Source organism: Coturnix japonica, chromosome 7, assembly GCF_001577835.2.
Source record: "Coturnix japonica isolate 7356 chromosome 7, Coturnix japonica 2.1, whole genome shotgun sequence".
NCBI classification, from domain to species: domain Eukaryota; kingdom Metazoa; phylum Chordata; class Aves; order Galliformes; family Phasianidae; genus Coturnix; species Coturnix japonica.
This window is the reverse complement of record NC_029522.1, coordinates 14309084-14331933: the sequence shown is the minus strand read 5'-3', so window position 1 is coordinate 14331933 and position 22850 is coordinate 14309084. Positions and strand designations below refer to the sequence as shown.

The 22850-nt window shown below is 41.9% G+C and overlaps 1 long non-coding RNA gene across 2 annotated transcripts in view; it reads right to left on the bottom strand.

Annotated features, from left to right (window-relative positions):
• Positions 1 to 22850, bottom strand: part of LOC107316665 — a 104113-nt gene that overhangs the window by 39354 nt on the left and 41909 nt on the right. The window contains exon 1 of one of the 2 annotated variants that reach the window (XR_001556501.2): positions 11974 to 12396. The exons of the other annotated variant lie outside the window; for it this stretch is intronic. This is a non-coding gene — a long non-coding RNA (uncharacterized LOC107316665). Of the gene's footprint in view, positions 1 to 11973; positions 12397 to 22850 lie in introns of those variants that run through there. 2 annotated transcript variants of the gene reach the window in all.

The window sequence follows — 22850 nt, the reverse complement described above, 5'->3', positions numbered from 1 at the left end:
GGCACTGGCACAGGTCCTCCAGTGAGGTGCTGGATGTCCATGAGGACATTCAAAATCAGGCTGGACAGGGCTCAGAGCAACCTGATGGAGCTGTAGGTGTCCCAGTTCATTTTAGGGGAGTTGGACTGGATGGCCTCTAAGAATCCCTTCCAATTCAAATGATCCTACAATTCTATGATTCTTAAAAGGTATGTTAAGGGTTCTCTGTCAGAAAAAAAAAAATTTGAGTCCATGACTGGTTATATCCACTTTATAAATAATGTCTCTTAATTAAGACCTTTTCTTACACCGGGATTTATAATCCATCTAATGGCTAGATTTTCCCTGAGATTAATTAGTTGCTACAGACATCTACTCCTATTTCTGTACATAAAAAAACTTAATCTTGTAATGGACACCAACAAAATAGTGGGAAAGCCATTTTCTAAATACTGATGGTAATGACCAAGATGATAATATTAAAAAACATCCAATAAACACATTTATTCCTATAAAGCAAATCGGTTATAGAATCTTGAGTACAAAGATAAGATGTACAATTTTATTAAAGTGAATAAAGTGCACTTTTATATAAAAAAAAAAATAGAAGATACAAAGAAGGAAAAGATGAATTATCAGCAAATTGAGAATTTGGCAGGCAGAAGCACTGTCAAAGAATCAATAGCAGAGAAGAGTCAAAAGTATGAAAGAAACTGTAAGACAGCTGCCAAAACCGCCCACTCTGCAGCCATGTGGGCATTACCAAATAACATATGCATGGAACACAAAAATAATTACTTTTTTAAAATTATTATTCTTTTATCAGCTTAAGGACATTTTAATAAGTTGGACAACTGCTAAAGATGTTTCAGTAGATGCTTTAGACCAGTCACCTAAGTACACAAAGTTAAGCACATATTTAAGGGACTTGCTGCCTTGGGATTTTAATTATTACGGACAATTTCCATGTGTGTGTTTGTTTTAACATTGTCTCCTGCTGGAGAACAGCTGTCTGCAAATGGGCTGGCAAGGTAAACAGAAACAGGACTGCGATGCTTAGTGACTCAGACAAGTCCTATCATCAGCACAAATTTGTTGCCAACCTGACAAGCATAAAATGTCTTGGAAGGATCCACATTTCATCACAGTTGTGTCTTGCAGCCTGTCACAGTCCAGCAGCAAGATATTCAGATATACAATTGCTGTTGCACGTTAAGGAAAGAACTGGGTCCTTACCAAATAATCCTTCAAGTTTGTAGGTGAATTTGGTATTTGTGAATAAACTAATGCTGTGTTAGTTTGCAGTGTAGTGCTGGCAGAACTGGCCGGTGCTGTTTCAGTAAGCCTCGACAGCTTATTATTTTTGAGTTAATTGCCATTTGCCCAAATCCAAAAGTGATCCAAGTGTTTATCAGGCTGCTACTGAGAGACCAAAAACAACAACATAAACTGGCCATAAATAACAGGACAGAGAGTAGAAAATGTGCAGAAGGAGATGAAAAATAGATGTACTACAGAAAAGTCATCTGTAATACTGAGCAATAGACTACAGACTGGCAAAGGAAAACAAATACTTAATGATGGAGCCAAGGTTTTGGGCCTGATACATAAGACAGCTGAGATGACTCAAAAGACAGACAGGATGTGATGGAGAAAATTAAGAAGCAAAACAAAGTACTTCTGTTTGGAGAAAGACAGCCTAATGCAACCACCTAGAGCAGAGAAATTGGTAGAAGTTCTTCAGAAGACAGAGGCAAAGAGTAGGCTGTGGGGGAAAAAAGAACAACAAAAAAAAGTAAAATGGGTCTGCAAGAACTTCAAATTCCCCATACCTGCCTGCTCATGAAATGTTTGGAGCATTACAGTACATGAGCAAGGAGCCTCTTCCTCCCTTAAGCATGAACTAAGTACGAGCAATGGAAGCTGGGATGCAGATTGCCTATGGCAGATCCTTCAGCAGAAGAAAAATGGAATAAAAATCAGAATTAAAATACCCACCTTTAAGCAGCAGCCTAGCATAACTGTGCTCCACATGGAGGCACAGCTCACATCAGATAACCAATCCATCTGAGAAACATACTGATGGTGTCAGAGATTGCTGCATTTTGTGAAGTGGCAAAGCAACATCAAGAGAACTTATTAGCAATGGTACGGGCTGCCTCGTGGTTGTACCTGGGAGGCACTGCCCTCACAGCCTCCCTGTTCACAAACTGCATAACACCTCCATCTGTTTGATTCTGGTCTCGGGAATCATAAATTTGCAATGAAGCTACATGGCTGGCAGGGGTGGAGTACGACATGGAAAATTCTCAAATTGTATTCAAAGAGCAGAAATAGTGTTTTGGGCCACCAGGGTTCACAGCAATGTAATATATATGTAGTATAAACCAGCAATGAAATAAAATGTAATTATGCTTTTTGCTCTTACAATCCAGAGACTTAATAATTCCTAGCATGTTGCTGGACTAATCAATGTATATTATTCTAACTTAGTTTTCACATTCATTAATTTGTTCCAGATTCCCTATAATTTTACCAGCAAACACCAAATAAAATATTTTGTATTTAATCAGCATGAAGAGATCACCAATTCTGGAAGCTTCCATAGCTGACTGCAGTGGACTTAAAGAGAAGAAAACCTGAGTTTCACTGCTGATTGCCATGTAAAGGCAAGGTCTCAGTTTATCATTCTGCAGACTGGTTTCTCCTAGCATGTACATGGAGACCTTAAAGTCAACAGGATAAAAAGCATAATGGAAATATTAGTTTACTTCCCCTTCCCTCCTCCCTTTTTTTCTTGTTTTTCTTTTTTTTATTCTCTCTATTCTTTTATTTTTTATTTTTTTTTTGAGCAGTGCATGACACCGCAGGCATCCCAGCATGATTATGCAATCGTGGACCTGTCGATGACCAAAGGAGTGTGCTGTGCCACTACCAATTATGTTGCTACAGCTCCAGAATGGTACCATTTTGTTGTTAGAATGAACAAAGGATGCCTACAAGAGAGTGAAATGTAAGGTGCTGAGAGAGGAAAGTTTTCTGCAGCATGCTGGGGCAGTGTGGGCAGGGAGGTTAACCTGACAGATCGTGATGAATGATGCTACATGTAGAGAGGCTGAGCCAGATGTGTGCATGCAGTGAACAGCTGTCCTCAATGAGTTGGGCAACTTAATGGGAATGAGTAAAGAAAAGCTCCTTTCTGTGATGGGATTTCATCCCCTGCTCTGAATTGTCAGGACCTCTCATTTCAAAATGTTACTCCTGTAGCAGGGGTGGCCATGGGCTACAGTGCATTAACCTGATTTGATGGGATAGAGCAACAGAGCAACAAATTCGTCACAGGACTGGAGTGATGCAGGCTCAGAGCAAATGAAACACTAAGAGGAAATAATTTCTACCTCAATTCTCAGCAACTAGCACAAGCAAATCTGACTCCAGCTACGCACTGCAAATGCTGAAATCAATACTAGATATTCAAAGATGATGCACAATTAAAAATGTCTGTATTGACCCATTAGGATGAAATCTAAAGGCAAAAAAAAAAAAAAAAAAAAGAGAACAAGAGCAGAATATTTAGGACGGTTGTTCACAGAAACAAACAAACAAACAAACAAACAAACAAACAAAAAAAACCCCAAACCCCACCATCTTTTATTTCATTTGGGGAATTAAAAGATACGTATTTATTAAGGTAAATTTCTGGATAAATAAATAGAATACTTGGCAGAAGCATTCTGCCCAACTCTGGTAGCAATGCTGTATCACTAAAATCTTTTTAAAGAGATAATATTTAGTTTCAGAGCACAGCTAATGTCATACACTGCTGAATATTTTGATATATATTATTGACAGACATATGAAGAGGATTAAGGCTAAAATGGTAATCAGGTAGAATTTATCCCATAATCACACTATTTCTAGCAACAGTCATCCAGAAAGTAAGTTAAGGAAACTGCTGAAGTTTCCTCCTGGTCCTTTCCATTGTAGTATCCCCGCTTTGCTAATGAGATGCACGTAAGTATCAGTAGTAAGGTCTGTTTTCTATAGCTTTGCACCAAAATCTCCCATGTGAATATTCTCCCTTGGCTGACAAAATTTGTAACAAATTACCAATAAAATCAATTAATATAAAGTCACTTCATGTGATATTCCATTGGCCACCAGAGACAATTAGGACCCACCTACACCTATTCTTTATTTCAGCAGGGAGATGTCCCTTCAGTGGGTATTTGATGAGGAGAGTGATATTTTTTTGAGGCCTTTTTAAGACAGTCAAAAGTTAACTGGTCCCACCTTACTGACCTACATCAGGTAATTTATCTAAACACTGTAATGTAGACCTATATAAAATGGCAGTTCCTTCACTGCTCAAACAATGAAGCAATTACCTTCATCTGCAATTATTTCAACATGCCAGAGATGTCAGTCATGGAGCTGCACTTAAAGCTGTATCAGCAATTCCCTTTTCCAGGTAACTGTATTTTAGAAAGCTTTAATTTTGTTGTACCTAGATGTAATCAGATGAGGAAATATCTCTTTAACAAGGAATGAAAATGATTTGGACATATTAAAGTCACATAAAAGAACAAAAGTAAAACTCAAACTATTATCAGGAGATGATTTTAATACAAAATATCCATAAGCAGCTTTCTATTCTAATATTTTTATGTGGGCATACAAGTGACAGCAGTTCCCTTTCTGTTTTCTTTCTCTTTTCTGTGTCATTGGGCAGAACAGCAGATGTGATTTGTTGATCTTACTCATCTACTATACAGTTTCTTGCAGATATGCCTTTGATTTCCAATTTATTGTCTTGTACATTATGTTAGAAACCAGCTGTTCTATACACAAGAAATGGGAAAAGTGGATCAACAACAGAATAAAGACTCAAAATAGTTTCAGTGCTAAACTAAAACCTACTATTTAACCTATAACACATGCCAAAGCAGGTACTGATGCCTAAATCAGCGCTCTGAAGGAAACCAGCAGCCACACACAACCTCTCTGTGCTCAGTGGAGCTTGTAGAACTAAGTGCAGGATCAGGATCAGTTTCATCATCTCCTGGGTCTGCTCACACTTCAGAATATTTCCTACAGCAACCAACTGAAGAACCTTGCTTGTCAAGAAAGCAAAACGTGGCCTTTGGTAGTTAGTCTTGCCCTTTTTTCACGGTGTAAGTCATGATCTAAAACACACACTGAAACACACTAAATTGTATTTATGGAGTCAATGTCACTTACAGGGTCTGATCACAGTATGCTGGAGAATGCAGTACTGGTATTCACAGTATTCACAGACTGCACCAACCACAGGGTCTATCTTGTGCCAGCATTTATTGGTGTTTTCAGGGGAAACTTGTGTGCAAAGCTCAGAGCAAGCAGCTCAGAAGGGCATCTGTAGTCCTGGGGTTTGATGCTCAGAGCTGAGAAAGCTGCAACTCAATCAAAATGGTATTTTCTTACACAAAACTGTCCATGTAGATCACCAAAGACTACACTGGCCTTCCTCAAAGAGGTTAGCAAATTGCAGTTCCCAGCATACTAGCAAGGTCTGAGGAATCAGTTCACCGAAGCTGAGGATTTAGACCTTCTCTTCCTGTCCTGGACAGTGGAAACATCCACATGATAAGAATGGGAATAAATTAATATAAGCAAGATTGTTAGATTTCAAAATCACAGACTCACAGTATATCTTGAGTTGGAAGGGACCTGCAAGGATCATTGAGTCTAACTCCTAGCTCCACACAGGACCACTCAAAATTCAAACCAAGTCTCTGAACTCCAGGAGCTTGGGGCCACGATGATGTTGCTGATATATGGATGACTATGAAAAGTTACGGTAGTACTTCAGAAGCCCTCAGAGATCCATGTGACATCCAGGATCACCATCAATAGCAATACAGAACTATATAAAAATAAAACCTTAAAATACCTAAGTGTTGGCCTCTTGGCCTCTGGTAAATATTGTATAAGTGGTTTTGATCTCAAAAGTAAACAATGAATGTTTTATTACCATCAAGAAAATTCTGTTTTCCCCTCTTTGCTTAAGTAATCATCAGAAGAAAAGAAATGACATAAACTGCTGCCCAATTAAATATGAGGACTAACGCTTTTAACACTGATATATATATATATATATATATTTCTGCCTTCCTTTCTGCATTTGGTAATCATAGAAAAGAAAGAGCAGCTATACAACTTCAAAGCACTTTCTAGCACTGGATGTCATTAGAGATATTTCAGCTGTTTTTCCTAATCCGACAGCTCTGGCTTTCACATGGTGGACATGTTAAAGAATGGCAAGTAGAGAACAGATGACACTTTTCTCACACAGTAAAACTTTGGTGTAAGTACCTACCTGAAGGACATACCTCCCAGTCTGGGTTCAGAATTCAGCCAGCTCTGCTAACACTACAGTGATGCAAGCTTTAAGGCAAACAAGTGATATCCCTCATCAATGGACTGAAGGTGTTGTCCATTTAGCAGGGAAGGAATGCGTGCTAGTGGTGCTGCTGAAGAGCCCCAGGTGGGGAGAAGTGCAGGATGGCAGAGAGGCTCCATGTTTCAGGAGGAGATAAAGAGCCTCATCTGCCATAGGCACAGTGATACAAGAAGAGGAGACCTTGCTGTCTAGAAAGACCAGAACTTTGTAATTTCAACTTCATCTCTGCTTTAGATTGTCAGGAATTCTGACGTGAGTGGTGCTATGGTCTGTGTAAGAAAACTTACTTCTCAGACAGAACTCTCTACTGTCAAAATACATAATTACCGTTAGCATAAAACAAACAATTAGAAAAGAAACTAATGCTCTTTCCCCAAACAGGTCTGTGTTTCTGAGGGCAGAAAACCAATCTATGCTGTGGCCTCACCATTGTGCATACTAGGACTAGGACAAGGCAGGTTTCTGTCACTCACCATCTCATTCACACTATATTATAGGTAGTTCAATTCTTTTGCTACAGGTTGTCAGACATCTTCCCATAGCATTCCACATCACCCTCTGTTGCGTTACTGTAATGTGGGCATAAGCCAGACTATGCAATTAAACAGAAGCAGTAGATCCATCCATATTCCTTTTGCTTATGGCTTACCCTACAAACTCCTGGGGCACTCCAAATGTGCTCTGGTTCAGCTCTGTGCACACTGCAGCCCCAGGGGATAGAGGGTCAGGAATGAGATGCCATGGCACTAAACTGTGAAGTTCCCTTTCCAATGGCAAGGAGTAAGGCTTGAGAAGTTCACATTGCTCTACAGTGGACTGGCTCCACCAGCAGGACAAGCAGTTTAGGCAATTATTTGTACTGGCATGGCTAACCATTTAAGAGTTAATGCTGCCTTGCACTGAATGCATTGTTATCAGGCCTCTAAGGTACACATTTGATGGGCACAGTTCACACTTCTCAGAACAATTCTTTCGAGCTTCCTGCAAGCTCCTTAGTTTACTCAGGCTTCATATTTGCAGGGTTATTTTTGCATCTACAAAGACTGCAAGCTCAAGGCCAAGCTCTGACCAGGAAGAGCTGGTGCAGGGCCATGGCACCCAGCACAGCTGTGGTGGGGCTTGGGAGAAAACCCTGATGCCCACCTGGGCCTCAGACAGCCTCTGGTGTGACCAGGAGCTGCCCAGTGCACTGGCACCTTGCTCTTTCAGACCAATAGTGAAGTGCTCCTGCCAGTTTGAATGCTATATTTTTACTCATGCAGCTCCTCATTATAAAAATCTTCAACTCCTTTTCTCCTTCAGTAGTCAGGGGAGCACTGGGCTCTTTTTCCACTTTGGCTCCACGACCCAGGCATTAATGTACCATCAAAACACCTTGGGCGTCTGCAGGCAGGGATTGCAAATGAGAGTCACACTGCAGCTGATAACATTTTATTGGGTTTGGGCAAAATATTTTATTGGGTTTGGGCAAACACAAGACACAAAGTATGGTGAGGCACAGGCTGAAGGGAAGGCGGGAAGCTGTACTTCAAAGCCAGGAAATAAGGACATTCTTTCCCAACAGCAGGTTATGAGGATGGAAAATTACCTACAACCAGGAAAATGTGAAGCTAGCATTTTCAGGATTATGTTTGTTCCTGTTCAATGGGCTGTATCTGGTAAATATTAAAGCAGGCCTAAGCAATGCTTCTGTAGTTAAAGATAGGTCAGTTTTTTGGTTTTTATTTTTTTCATTGTAAACACAAATTTCAGGGCATATAATTCAGTTGTGTAAATCCACACCAGTCTAAAGCTTGCAATCAAACTGCCATGTCGGCTGCAGGTCTGTGCAAAGCAAACAACTTTTCAGTTTTTAGTTAAAGAGTTTTTAGGTTTTAGTTAAAGAACCACAAGTAAAAAGGTCTTATTTGGCCTTGGTTAAAATATCGCCCGCTTTCCCTTTGAAGAGGAAGAGAAGGATTTAAAAAAACAGAAGGGAATTTCATGACAAGTTCCTTCTCTAAGAATATCCACTACTTGCTGTGGAGGCAGATCAACTCATTTTCGTAACCATTTCCAGTGAGGAGTTCTGACAGCATCTGGCACCGTCACTGGGGTATTACTGGAATAGTCACAGTGAAGGATTTACTCCAGTGAGCATACTAAGTCCCAGAGATGCTAGTGTGGCTTTTCACTTTAAGATAGGCACAGTGCAGATTATGCTGCTGAACAGTAGCAAAGGATCTTGTCTACACATGGACTTATTCCTTCAAAATCATGTCTGGATCCTCCCTATTCCAGAGAAAAAGTGTGTTTGATGCTGTGCTTAAGTCACTTTCACTGTAAATTAAAATAACTGGAAGGAGGAAGGCTTATTCTAGAGTAAGAATACAGTTCTTTAATTATCTTTCACGTTATAAAGTCACCTCCCACCACAATCTAGCTCTGAACTGAAGATAATGCTGTATTTATAAAGAATATGTTCTCAGGGGATGAGAAATAATGCTCAAAACGCCGTCCAAATGTTGAAAATGTAATATTTACACTGGATAGTTGCCATTCTTGTCTGGCAGGCGAACAGATCAGAAAAAAACTGTCTGTGAAATGATGACTGTGGGAGTGGCTGAGAGACCAGCAGTTTCTCCCCCCCCATTTTTTAGGAGAATGCTACATCCTGGTGTTATGGTTTAAATCAGATTTTAAGAAGCCCATTATGATTCAACTGTTTAAAATATCAAGGGGAAGCCCAACCAATACCATTAAACGCAAAAAGGTGAGAGCTGCAAATTATTACTGCCTCCCTTGCTTAACTAACTGCCTCTTGTATTAACATATCCTGGACATATGATTGCACATCTCCATGGTCCTAAAAGGTGTCATGAGATGTAAATAGCCACTTTTGCCTTTGAATGTCTTCCCATGCTCTCACATGGTCCAGATCAGACTTGGTGGTCCTACATACAGCAATGCACGTTTGTTGATTTGAAGTTAAGATTTCAGTTGAACCACACTGTAGTTGAGAAGAAATCTAAAAAGCTATTAGTCTATTTTATACGTAGTGTTGCCATTTATATTACCTGCAGAAATAAACCGATAACAACCCATGCAAATCATTTGTAGAGGAGCTAATTCTATTTCTTCTAAAAGCCAATATTAAATCTCTCCCACATAGTTAGTACCAAACATTACGATGCAGTCAATGAAAACGTGACTCCATTGAAGACAATGAGTTTTGTGACCATCTTCAGGAGAGCCCAGCTTTCTCCCATTATCTGTTTCTGTAGCACAGGGCCCAGCTGTATTACAGTAAAAATAATAAAAATAAAAAAATCCGACAACAAAAGCCTGAAGCCATTAATCAACTCAGAGAGATCTGGTTAATGTATTGCAAGATGGGCCTCTGTCGGGCAGTGCGTGCCTTTAAATTCTGCAAGCGCTTAAAGAACCCCGCAGAAGTGACACATGTGCAGCCCCGGTCGCTGAGCCGGCACCCAGCCGACCTGCTCTAAGTGCTGCTGGAGCTGTGCTGTCCTCCTCACCGTTCAGCGGCACTTTGCTCGTGGGGCTGCTGTGTGAGCTGGGGGTGCAGCTCCCGCTGCGGGACACAGAAAGGAGCGCAGCATCGGGCACTCGGCCATCAAGCCTCTATGGTGCCCATTTAAATGCAACATTGAGCTGCCTGTCCTGTCTTTCTCTTGGAGCATTACATTGAGTGAAGCTGATGGAAAAATTCAGCTGCTGAAGCAATGCCATGCAGCGCACACAGCCGCCGTACAGCAGAAGACCCAATTTAGAAACATAGATGCTTCTCCTGCCACTGAAGCCCAGATCCTGCACACACAAGCAAGTAATGTGACTTGTGTCTGCAGGCTCAGACACAGGGATACAGCACATGTACATGGTGGGGAGGAGTGCAGCGCAAAATAGCAGACAGATGAGCAGGATGGTAGGGCTGGGTGCTTACAGAGCAGATTTAAACATAAGCTTGTTTGGCCCTGCACACCACAGCATAAAGAGGGAGTTCTTGGGAGTGTTCCGAAAAGCCAAAATCCTGAGGAGCCATTCGGCGACGCCAAACACCTCCCCAGCCCCTTCATTTCGTTTAAACCTTCAAAGTGATGCAGGCATTCACACCCCTCAGCCACATGTAGCAATGCTTGGGCGGCTTTTTAATTCAGAGAAGTTCAAAGCTTTGATCACATTGCTGCTGCACTCTCTGCCTGCACTTCTGCAGTCTATATTATATCTGGTGACAGAAGACTGAAAATTTCATTAGAGGAACAGAAAATCATTATTTAGGTCTCACGGTAAACTTGGGCATTTCCATAGGTGGTTCAGGGCTCTGATTTTTAAGACACAGTATCAGTGGGATGCAGAATTTTTTCTGCAGCTGAAAAAGTGCAATTTTCTGTGATCATTATTGGTTGGAGCCACTACTGTGAGATTATTGGAGTCTTACAGAAAAATCTGAGATGGAAGATTATTTATTTATTATTTATTTTTGCTATTTATTCAAATGTATTTTATTTTTTTATTTCTATTATTTGTCAGTGAAGGTTTTATATAAATTACACAACAATACCCTCAAATCAGAGCTAGTGAATGCAAACACATATAAACCACTACAACTTTTGAATCTGTGGGATAAATATACATTTTATGGCTGTATGGTCTGCATATGCACACGGGTCCAGCCAAGCTGATACACAAACAGAAATACCTATTTTTAGAAACCATGCTTAATTTAAGACACTTGAACTAAATCAAGCCCTGCCTGGTGCTATACCTTCAACTTTCCCATTCGTGCAAGTGACTCAAAATAGAGCACAATGCTGCTGATGCTTTTGTCTTTTTTAACCCTACCTTACTACTCAGTGCACAGATATCCAAAAATATTTTAGATGCCATTTACTTATGGAATTCGAGATTTTCTATTGAGAATAACCTCATTTTTATTTTCTTTCCCTTCATTGAGAATTGCACTCTTTGTCTCTGCTTGTGCCAAGGATCTTTCAGCCAGTTTGTGCCCCAAACCTGCTCCCCGTTTCCAGCATGCCCCAGCCCGGGCTCGCAGACAAGCCAGGCACAGGCACTACTTCTCCTGCGGGGCGGGGGGTTGGCCTTGAACATCAACCTTGCCACATGAGAATCACTTCTCCACTTCCCCAGAATAAAACGAAACTCAACAGATTTCCTACCCGCAAATCCGAAGTCAATTCCCCTGGCTTATTACTCTCCCTTTATCCTCCCCGCCCCCCCGGCGAAGTTGTGGGAGGCTTTGCGAGCGGCTGCGTGCGCCTGGGACCTACGGCTGCTCTGCGGGACGAAAGGAGCCCGGCCGGCGCTCACCCCCGCACCACCCAGCCGAGGGGGCGCTGCCCCGATCCCCGCACACGGCCGCTGCCAGCTCCGTGCCCGGCCCGGGGGTGGGAGGGGGACCCGTGCGAGTCCGGGATGCCGGCTCCAGCCGAGCGGCTGTCCATGTCCATGTCCCTGTCCCTGACCCTGTCTCTATCCATCGGCTGCACCTTCTCCCTCAGTAGCATCTGTAGCAAAGGAAAGCGTGAACTTACGTGGCTCCCGCGGCGGCACTCAGGGCTGTGGGCGGCCGTGCCCCCCGCCCTGTCCCTGTCCCTGCCGTGCCCGGGCGGAGCGGGCGGCCAGCAGCTCCCGGAGCCGCTCCGTCGCTGCCCGCCCCGCCGGGCGCCCTGCAGCCCAGATCTCCCCGCATTGTTTTGCTCTCTACATCTTTTTTTTCTATTTTTTTCCCTCTCACTCTCTCTCTCTCTTTTTTTTTTTTTTTGGTCTTGATTTGCAAGAAAACGCGAAAGCCCCGTAAATAGCAGCTTTGGGTGGGGGAGCGGCCCGCGGAGCTGCGGGGTCAGGCTGCGTGCGGGGCCGCCGCATTCCCGCTCCCACAGCGCCGCCTGGCGCCCGGCCCGCGGGGATCCCCGGCAGCCGGCGCCGGGATCGGGTTTAGCTCAAGTGCAATCCCTCTTTTTTTGCTTCCTTTCTTCTTCTTCTTTTTTTTTTTTTTCTTTTTTTTTCTTCTTTTTTTTTTTCCTTTCTTTTTTTTTCCTTTTTTTTCTTCTTCTTCTTTTTTTTTTTTTTTTCCTTCCCCTTCTCGGATCCTCTTTTAAACCCACTCCACTCCCCTTCTGTGTCTATTACATGCTAATTTAATTTTACTATGGACGATATTTTCAGCATTTGCTGAGGACAGTAAATTTTGTAGTTTATGTTATTTCACTTTTTATGACTTTTTAACACTTAATAAAATTTTATTAGAGCACTTTTGTGTTTACAAGGCCACAAAACTCTTGGCAGGTTGTCAGAAGTCCTTTTTATTATGATCCTACTGATATACTGCGAGTAATGAAATAATCATGTCCAGAAATGTATCAAAGGCCAGAGGGATTATCCAATTTAATAGCTCTACAGATGCGCTGCGAGGGATACGGACAGGCAGCGCGTCGACAGGCTGCGAGCCGGCGCGGGGCGGAGGCAGCCCTGCTTTATTTCGTTCCCATTTCAGGCAGTTCTGCGCTGCCCTGAGCGCTGCGTGCACGGTCATGTGACTGCGGGCGGCTTCAGAGCAAAGGGCTGATTCTGCTGCAAAAAGCTCTTTCCTATTTATCATCCTTAGGTACGCGCTCAGTGCCAACGTGCTCGCTCTGGTGTTTCCGCTGCTTGTGCAACGTTCATTACAATACAATTTGCTGGAAAAAATCCAGTGTCACGGTGCCATTGTGCAGTAAACAGCGGCTTCAGGCATTAAGATTCGGTCTTTCCTCCCTACCCAGCAAAAAAAGAAGAAACACCAAACATAACAAAGATAAATAAAAAAGGCTGGTGACATGCAATACCAGCAAGGCATCTTGCAGTATTTTCTCTTTGTCTTTGGAAGGGCACGTTGCAGGAGTTCAATGGTGCGTGTGCCCTCCTTCCACAGCGGGCTGTTTTTCTGCACTGCTGTCTGCGCTACAGCCTGAGATACTGCAGCTGTTTTTAAGGTCATTTCCTTTTATTTTAAATAATTGTTCATTTAACATATGTTGTTAAAGTCATTCTTGCGTCAAAAGGAGGCGATTATACTTCCTGACCCTGAAAGCAAGGTGGGTGGCTTTGTCTTATAATTAAATTTGCCGTGTTCAATTTCATATTTTTCTTTCTCTGCTGTTTCCTAAGGAGCATGCAAAAAAAAAAAAAAAAAAAAAAAAAAAAAAAAGATAAAAGGGAGCAATGATACCAGGAACACTCCAATGCCAGTCTGCTCTCTGTAGCACATATTGCTCTAGACTATCAGGCTTTGAAGGGACACCAGAAAGGCACCTTTTCATCATTCCAGATGAATTGGTTAATGCCCCGTGATTCAAATGAGAATCTGCCGCCAGAATGTATTCCCACATTTCTAAGGTAGCACTAGGACCTTTTCCTTCCAGCACAAACAGATGTCACATATTTGGAGGTAACTTGTGGGGTTTTTAGAAAGAAAACAGGTACCGTCTGTGTATTTGCTAAATGTATTTGAGGAATTCGCTGGGACTTTACAAACAGACCTGAAGACAAAGTGATCAGAGAATTTACCTTCACAATCATGACAATGTGAAGGTCGACCACATTCTGATGTATTCATTCATACCGTGATTCTGCCTCGCTCTTGAAAGAGTGCCTCCAAAAGCAATAGGGGAGGAATTAAAGTAGCGTACAGTGTCAGCAAATACACTGGCACCTGACCTGGGAGAAGTAATGTAAATCTTTTGATGCAGCATTGCTTCAAGACGGAAGTTTTGTTTTTCCAGAACAATATAATCTACTGTAAATCATACATTTGCAGGTCAAGGTCAATTTAAACTTTCTAAACCTTTAAGAGCCATCAAATCAGAAAGCTGCAGGATGAAATGATGTGGTGAAAGAGGCAATGGGCTGCAAGTTGTTCACCTTGGAAGAGCAGCGTTTGCAATTGTTCTTTGGAGAGAAAGAGGAAACTGAGAAACTCCTTGAAAATAAATGTGTAAACATGCTGCAGATTGTTTAATCAGTGATGCAGCTAATTTAGCCCTTTCCTAGATGACTGAGTTTTCTTCTTAACAAGCCTGAGAAAGCAAGAACGCTGCTCCCACCACTGTGGAGAGCAGGATTCAGCAGCCAGGCCTGGATGGGCAGATGGGTGAGGTGAGCAGGGCAAACAAGAGCATCCTGGCTGAAAGCAGACAGCCTGGGTGGAATAACCGAAGGGAGCAGCATGGCTGGGGATGGTGTGATCCTCCATGATGGCGATGAAGCCACAAAGTCAAGTATGCTCCCTTCTGAAATCTACTAAATGACCTTCAACCAGAACTTCAATTTTCTTTCTGAAAACTGCTGGCAAAACAAGTGGTATTTCTTTTCAGGGCTGCTAGTTTGTTTGTTTGTTTATTTATTTATTTATTTAGTGTGTTTGGGAATATATTTGTTGAAAACTGCCATTCTGCAAGTCAGTTGCGAAAGTGACAAAAAATATGGGTCCCTCAAAGCAGTGCAAAAATTTCCAGGGACTCGATTACCATAACTTGCAAAAGAAGGTTTGGTACATATAAATTAGAAATCATTATGCTCCCCTGATATTCAAGGGACCGTAAACCAAACCCTTCTCTGTAAGTTCAGTCTGGAGCCTACATTTGCCATCTCCCAAGTGAGTGCCCAGTGCATGGGCAATGGGGTCTTGCAAGACTCACTCCCATTGAGGTAAGAAGGAAAATTACAGGAAGGCTTGAATAATCTGTCCAAACTTTTGTCAAAATGCCTGAATTCTGGGTGCTACGTTGCTAGAGAGCAAAGCTGGAATTGCTGGACATCAAATTACAAAAAATGCACCCTTCTATCAAAATTCTAACCTTATCTATGTAGTCTGCTAGAAAGATTAGTATACTGCAGATATATGGGAGGACAGAGGTACATGAAGTCAATGATAGGAACTCCAAGAATATAAAAATAAGACAGTTGAAATGCTAACTGCATTGTAGTTTTACTAGAGTTTAATGGGCATACGCCAATGAGCATTGTGCCTCTGTGTCCAAACTGATAGATGTACCCCATAAAAGCCTTCCTGAGATGAAAGTCAGATAAGTGAAACCCAGTGGAAAAATAGCTGTAGTTTCTGCAGCTATAGATTATTCAATCAGTGTAACTCCTATCTAACTCAATACTACCCATGTCCTTGGGTTTTCTTTCTGAACTCTAATCTGAGGCACAAGCTGGCTCCCAAATTCCTCTGATGAGTGAGGTAATTTTGAATGTCCACAAACCATTTCCAGGGACCAAGCAGTAGTTCCAGCCTATGGTTTTTATGGCTGAGACCAGAAAGGGATAGCATTTATGGTTCTCAAGATGGAGCTTGAGGTTTTCTTCCTTGCTTAGGAGCATAGTTATCATTTATAATGCAACACAGTTTAAGTTCTTAAGCTGAGAGGTTGTTATGCAGTCATTTCATTTTTTATTATTTTGGCTCAGTCCCATTTGTCTTTTCCTTTACTTGTTCTACATACTATGTATATATACATCATCACCAGTTCTCAAGAAAACATTAACATTTCTTTAGTGTCTGTTTCCTGGTAACTTATGGAGACAACTTTATAAACAGTGACCATAGTAATACAGAAACAGTCTAGCATGATGGCTTTCAAACATCCAGCTCAGTATAACTACAGAGGCACAATTCTTAGCCATAGGAATTACAAGCAGTAAACCCAACTGGAGAATATCCAACCTTATACGGGTAAACCTTACTAGACTGCTGTATTCAACCTGATAAGCATTTACGTACTAGGGACTGTTCTGATGTGTAGTACGCTGATCCTGTCCTGTGCTTTTGGAGCATGAGGCACAGCCTTCCCTTTGGCTCTTTCCTGAAGAAGCAGCTCTGGGTAGCTGGGAACAGGAGCAATACCCAGCATCATCATTACTGACCAAGATTCTGCCTTTCGGGAAGCATGACGATGACTGCTGGCAGCCCACCCTGGTCTCAGACCACACTGCATCTCCCTCTTTCCTTTTCTCACTCCCAGACCTGCTGTTGGGGTGGTAGGCAGGGCAGAGAGAGGCCTGCTATCACTTGCAGGCTTTCTTCTCCCCCTTGACCTCCAGTGTGCACTGCTTTCCTGGTGCACTCTGAGGCAAGTGTGTGGAGATATTTATATCTCCCATATCAATGAAAACTACCAGGATCTTAAAATGTCGTGTAGAAGTGCTGTAGCAAAGAATATGTTACACTGCAATAGCTGTGTAAAAGTTTCTCATGTATACAAAGGCGGCTCCTAAGAAGAGTCCCATACATAATATTATGCAGTAATCATTAGCTTTAAAAACTATTACAAACAAAATTCACCACATCAAAATGAATTTGGGCTATGTGACCATTCAAAGCTTATTAAAATGACAAACTTGAAGAAGAAGCAGGAATGCTTAAAACTCAGCACGTGTTTGTGTGCTACTTTGATTTAAAAAAGACTCCAGAGGCTTTCTTGAGCCGCTCATGAATTACTCCCCAGACACCAGTGCTGGCCAAAGCATGGCCATCACTTGGCCCCAGTTCCCTCCCGCAGTGTGATCTGTCTTTTTACAGAAGATTCAAACCCGACAGTCGTTCTTTTCACACCATACTCTCTGCAACTCCTTTTCCCTGGGGGAAATCTAGGGCCTTTATTTTCATTCACACCTAAAACATCTTTGATTTGCAGTGCTTTCTTGCTACCGATGCAGCCTGATTTTGCTGTGCAGCATGAGCTGAGGGTCTTTTCTTTTAGCATGACGGTCTGCTAGGGCATGTCTGCAGCACAGCCTGCATCATGCTGCAGCAGCACCTGAACAGCACACAGCATGGCTTTGCTCCAGCGGCTCTTTCTCAGGGGAAATTGTTTTGCTGAATGAATATAGTCATGGTGTATCTCCATCTTTTACAGAAACATCAGAAAAACCTGTTGCACTGTTTGTTCACACCTTAACCCAAGTCTCTCATACCACAGCAGTCAGTACAATATTTCTGAGAAGTGCACAGCTATATGTGTTGTACGGATCAAATGTGTTAGAGACCCACATGGTGATGACAAAGCAAGCCAGCAATAGAATGAAGGTGGCAAAGGTTCATAGTCATCCTTCACCTCTTCACAAAGGTTTGGCTCAAGCAACAGGCAAGGATTTGGTCAGTTTTAGATCAGTTGAACCAGCTTCCAAAAAAAAAAGTTTTGGCCATTCATTCAGGGGACAGCTTTGCACATCAGGTTTCTGTGTTTAAAGTGACATACTTTTTATCACAGTGATATTAAACCAACATGAAAAAAGTTTGAAGAAACAAAATCCTTCAAGCCTGATATTTGGAATGGGATCCTCTTTCAAAATTGGAATTTTCCTATCGCTGATGATGCGTATTATGGAGTCCCTTATCTTTCATTTTTATGAGATTGCACAGACCTGTCTCTGTGACACACTGAAGACCTGTGATAAAGTGATGCAGTGAATTTTCTCACTAGGACTTTAGAAAAAGTTGTCTCCTAGACATCTTCTTTTGTTGATGTTGGTCAGAGTTTTGTTTCTTTGTTTGCTTGTTTTGTTTTAAGTTCAACAAAATCTGGTTACAGAACACAAAATAATTCAAAGCAGACATAATTGTTATCAGTTAGGTATTTTAAAAGAGCATCACAGGAAAGATAGGTGATAGAAAGGAAAATCAGATGCAATGCTTAATTTAAAAGTCTTTGAAAAAATAGCCTGCATTTTGTTCACTTTTTTTGCATGTCTACACTGTTTCAAATTGTTACTGACCAAACCCTTTAGCCATTTCTCTGTAGGCTAAAGTGATCCTTTAAAAAATGTCACAGAAGTCAGATAGGGCCTGATCTGCTGCCAACAGAAAACCAATAAAACTTTCTAGCTCCTTTTAAAGCCTTTGAGTTGGTTGGTCTCATAGTGAATATTAGTAAAGGATATGAGGATGAGTGGTTTCTGCTGATTTCCCAAAAGCTTGGTATATTTTTCAGAGCATTTCCACGTAAGCCTGTGCTCAGTAAGCCACAAGGTGTGTATACACATAAGATAGGATGCTTTGTAAAGAGAGAGAAATCAACAAAAATTGCTCATCACTCAGTCAAAAATGTATTTTTACATGAGAGCAATGCCTTGTATGTACGATAATCAAATCAAACAATGGAGAATAAAAGGTCCATTTTTATTGTTAGTCCATTCCTAAATGCTTTTGGTAGGTGATACACCAGGGGGAACACCCTGTACTACAGCATTTGCTAAAAATGTTTCAGACATTTCATTTAATCAAAATATCAAATATCTTTCACTGCAGCCCAGTTAACCTTTGTAAACTAAACAGAGTCCATGCAAGATGGACTTCTGGCAGTGGATATATAAACAGACTTTTCCACTAACATGCTTTGTTTGTGGCCAGTAAAAAAATCAGAGATGGGAGGGTGGAAGGGTCAGCTGCTGCTCAACATTTAAAATCTTTATCAGTACCAGCAACTCCTTGGTTGGTGTCAGTGATTTGTGGTACGGTTGTTTATCTGTGTATCACTCACTTGGCTGCACTGTTTAGATCCAAAGGTCTCAGGACCATTTGCAATCTCTCCTCGGCTTGCTGTACCAGACAGGGCAGACATCTGGCTGTCAGTTATAATTGCATCCTGCACCAGAAGTTGTTGTTAAACACTCTTGATCCCCTTTGAACGCAGAACTGTGATGCACAACAGTTTCAAGCCATTACTGCAAGAGGCAAAGTCAATCCATGGCTTTAGCCTAGTTTGAAACAAGATTTACGAGAGATGGTGGGGAGGGGGGCAATTTTACAAAAGGGCGGCTGTTTGAGCCTGCTTGGGTTTTAATGATACAGCAGTTTCCTTTCCAGCCCGTATAACTTATTCTTTGAATGCTGACAGAAATAGTGCATCGGAAAAGTATTTTTGTGGTGTTGCCATGTTTACTGTTTCCTGTTGTCTTTCTTTGGAAGTATTTTAGCAGAAATTAGGACTTCACATAAAAACCCTACAGGCTCTGGGATGAAAGGATTTACTATTAGGTTTCCTTCTCACTCAAACATGGTGGACTGTGATTTAAACCCTACAGACTCATGACAGGATATGATGCCAATTAAAAGCACAAACCCTAATTTTTTGACAGAATAATCACATAATCCCCTTTCTATTATCTGACTAAAGGGTTATTGACAGCACCTTTATTTCTCAGCCCAAATCTTGGATTTATTAGGCTAACAAACTGCTCTTGTTTAAGTTATATGGGCCAATGAATATTGTTGAATGTCCAAGCACAGGACTGCATTCAATATTGTAAAGGGATGTTTTTCCCCTGGTAATTGTCACACTGGGTCAAGAATGCACAGAGATGCAAGTAGACAGATGGTTTTGGTTGAAAGCAGAACTCTGATTTGCTGCTTAAAACCAAATCAATTATAAAGTAATTTAATAACAAATCTTATAAAGTGAAACACTGCAGAGAAAAATTCAGCTCAAGTCTGAGTTTTGAATGTAGCTTGCGTGGAGTACACGTGAAATTTGGTAGAAAAACACAGCTGCATTAGGGACAAAAAAGATTATCTGTTCTGCCTCTTGGAGCTGCCATTCTGACTGCCTGAGCCCAGTCTGTGATGTGCACTGTTTTGTCAAGGGAAGAATTTTGCAAAGATGCTTATGCTCCTGAGGAGGCAAAATCTCTGTCTCCCTTGTGACACCTGATGTGGCACCAGCTCAGGTCCAGAGCCCAGTATGCACCATTTCAGCTCAGCCCCTGGTGGACTGTGTTCTCTATTACATACAAGCTTTCCCAGAAATGTTTCATTTACACACATTTTGTGCAGCAGTGTCACAAACGGGGGAAGCACGCTCTGTCTCTGCCACATGCACATTCACACAAACTGGAGCCGGCAATTTCCCTAATCACTAAAATCCTTTCTTCCCACATGTAAGTTGTTAACCTTCATTACATCCCCAAGGGGACATATACCAAGCAAAGGCCTGTTAAAATGAAAATAACCATCCCTCCAAATTGCCAAATCATCGTATTATAAGTCCCCTTCTTATAAAGCAAGGCTCATCATTTGCAGTGGCAGGCTAATTCCTGCTCCAAGTTGGATGCAATTATTTCTGCTATATGGTTTTATTTTTAAAAATACTTCATTGGCTTCCACGGCATCACCGCGGCACATTTTGTGTTAGATTTCAGAATCACAAGGCTAAGATGGAAGTACACCTTACAGTGATTACACAATTCAAATGGAGACTGCTTTCACATGCATATATGTGTTGTTTGCTCAGAGCGTCAAGGTTAATTTTTACCCTGTGTGTTTGCCAGATGCACACAGGATTTTCCTCTCATTTCCTGTCTCGTTCCTAATCTAAAATCTATTGCCACTTCATAATAATTAGAAAAAGAGCTAGGCTGCTGAGGAGCGCCGGTGCTGAGGCGGGTGTGTGCCAATCTGAACCACCATTTTACCACTGGTGCCACTGTAAAATGGTGGTTCCTCAGCTGGGAGGAGAAGGGACCTGCAGTATGCTCCTTGTGTGGACATGAGGAATGCCCTTACCCCAGCTCAAGGAAGGCCAGTTCCTCTTGATGCTTGCCCTTGTTCCTGTCTCTTGTGCATTCCCAGCCCTCGCTTGCCTTGGGACTGCTGATAATTCCTCTGTAGGAACTGCAAAGCCACTGAATGATGATTTCCAATTTAGTGTACCTCAGTAGTAGCCACGATGCTGTGTGCATGACATACAGCCCCAAACAAAATCACAGTAATTTTGTGTCCTGTGTGTTTATTAATAGAGGACCAAATGTCATGGAGGCAGCAGTCCCAGGACCAGTTTGCACAGAGAATGAATGTTTTGCTGGTGAATAAATGGTCCCTCCAGATCAAGGTTGAGGTCATTGGCAAGATCTAGGCGTTAGCTCACTCTCAAGCTATGTGCACATACGGATAAAGAGTCAATACTTGTACTGTCAGTATCTTTCTTTCATACTTTCAGCCTCATTTTTTTTTTTTTTTTGGTAACAGTTTGATACAAACAGTTCATCCCACACGTCGGTGTAAAAACACTGCTGGCAAAACAGCCGCTCAGGCAGGCAGTGACCTTGGGCTACCGTTAGCATGATATCAAAGAGCACCGCAAAGGGTGGTTGGGGAAATGCTAACTAAATGGAAATTGCTGTGATTACCCACAGCAGGATGAGCATCCTCTTTTGCCTGTGAGGAAATGATTTCCTTTCACTCAGGTACACGGCTACTGTGCTATGTCAGTGACAGCAGCTTCACAGTCTGCCAGTAAACATGGATGATACGAAAATATGCCTATGGTTGAGAACCTACGTGCAGTTTCTCCTGGTATGAAATAGATCCGCAGCAACAGCATTTATGGTCTGCATAACAATGCTATTTTCTTTCTTTGGTTTGCAGGGGTTGTAAATAGGGAAAAAAAAAAAAAGAAAAAAAAAGCTGAGCCATTAAATCTGGGAATAACAAGGCTCTTAAAGCTGAGTTTATTGTACTGGGAAGGTAAAAGCTTTACATTTTTGATCTGCGGGTGTTAAATATCCTGTCTGAGCCAGGACTCCAGCTCGGATGTTATTTATCTCCAAATCTTGGGGAAGGAAGGGAGCAGACAGATGTCCTCAAACTGCGGGCACCACCTGCCGGCTGGCGCGGCGCGGGGACGGCTGTGGGGCCAGGCAGCCCCACGGAGGGACCCCCAGCAGTCCCTGCGCACGGAGATGGATTTGTATTTGGACAAAAATGAAATGAAACGCTCCCCGGTGTTTTGGTTTTACTGACTTTTAAGTGTTCAAGCCAAGTGTTATCCAATTTTTCCCACACAATCTGTTTGGAGAGCTAGTAGTGCATTTCAAAATGGCTTATTTTGATGACACAGTCATAATTCTAAATAATTTGATTTCCAAAAATATACATCATATTACGGCCTCGCCAGAAAATCACTCCATTGAAAGCCTTCCATCTTAAGATTTAGACTAAATAAAGGAGAAGTGATTGCATGATCTAAACACCTTTCTGGGGGGAGCACGGGGGGTGTGCTGCTCTTTGCTGGGAAAAAAGATAAACAAAGAAAGCATTTTCCAAAACCAAGAGCTTCTTTCTGGGGGTCATGAACCAGAGACATTGCGGGTACTGTCAAAAATCTAAAGAGGAAATGAAAAATAGCACTTGCTCCTTTTGAATGCATGCGTGTGTTTTCTTTTCTTGATGGCTGGAGGAAAGGAGGCTGTATTTTAACAGGGGTTTTCAGTGCATTAGAAAATGCAGAAACATATCATAATTCCCTGCTTCCTTCAGACTGAAAAATCAGAGGGTATGTTTAACATACAGGTACTCTGTGTGTGTATGTAGCTTGTATCTGCAAAGAACTTCCATTATAGATGTATGTATGGTGGAATTTAAATTTCAGCC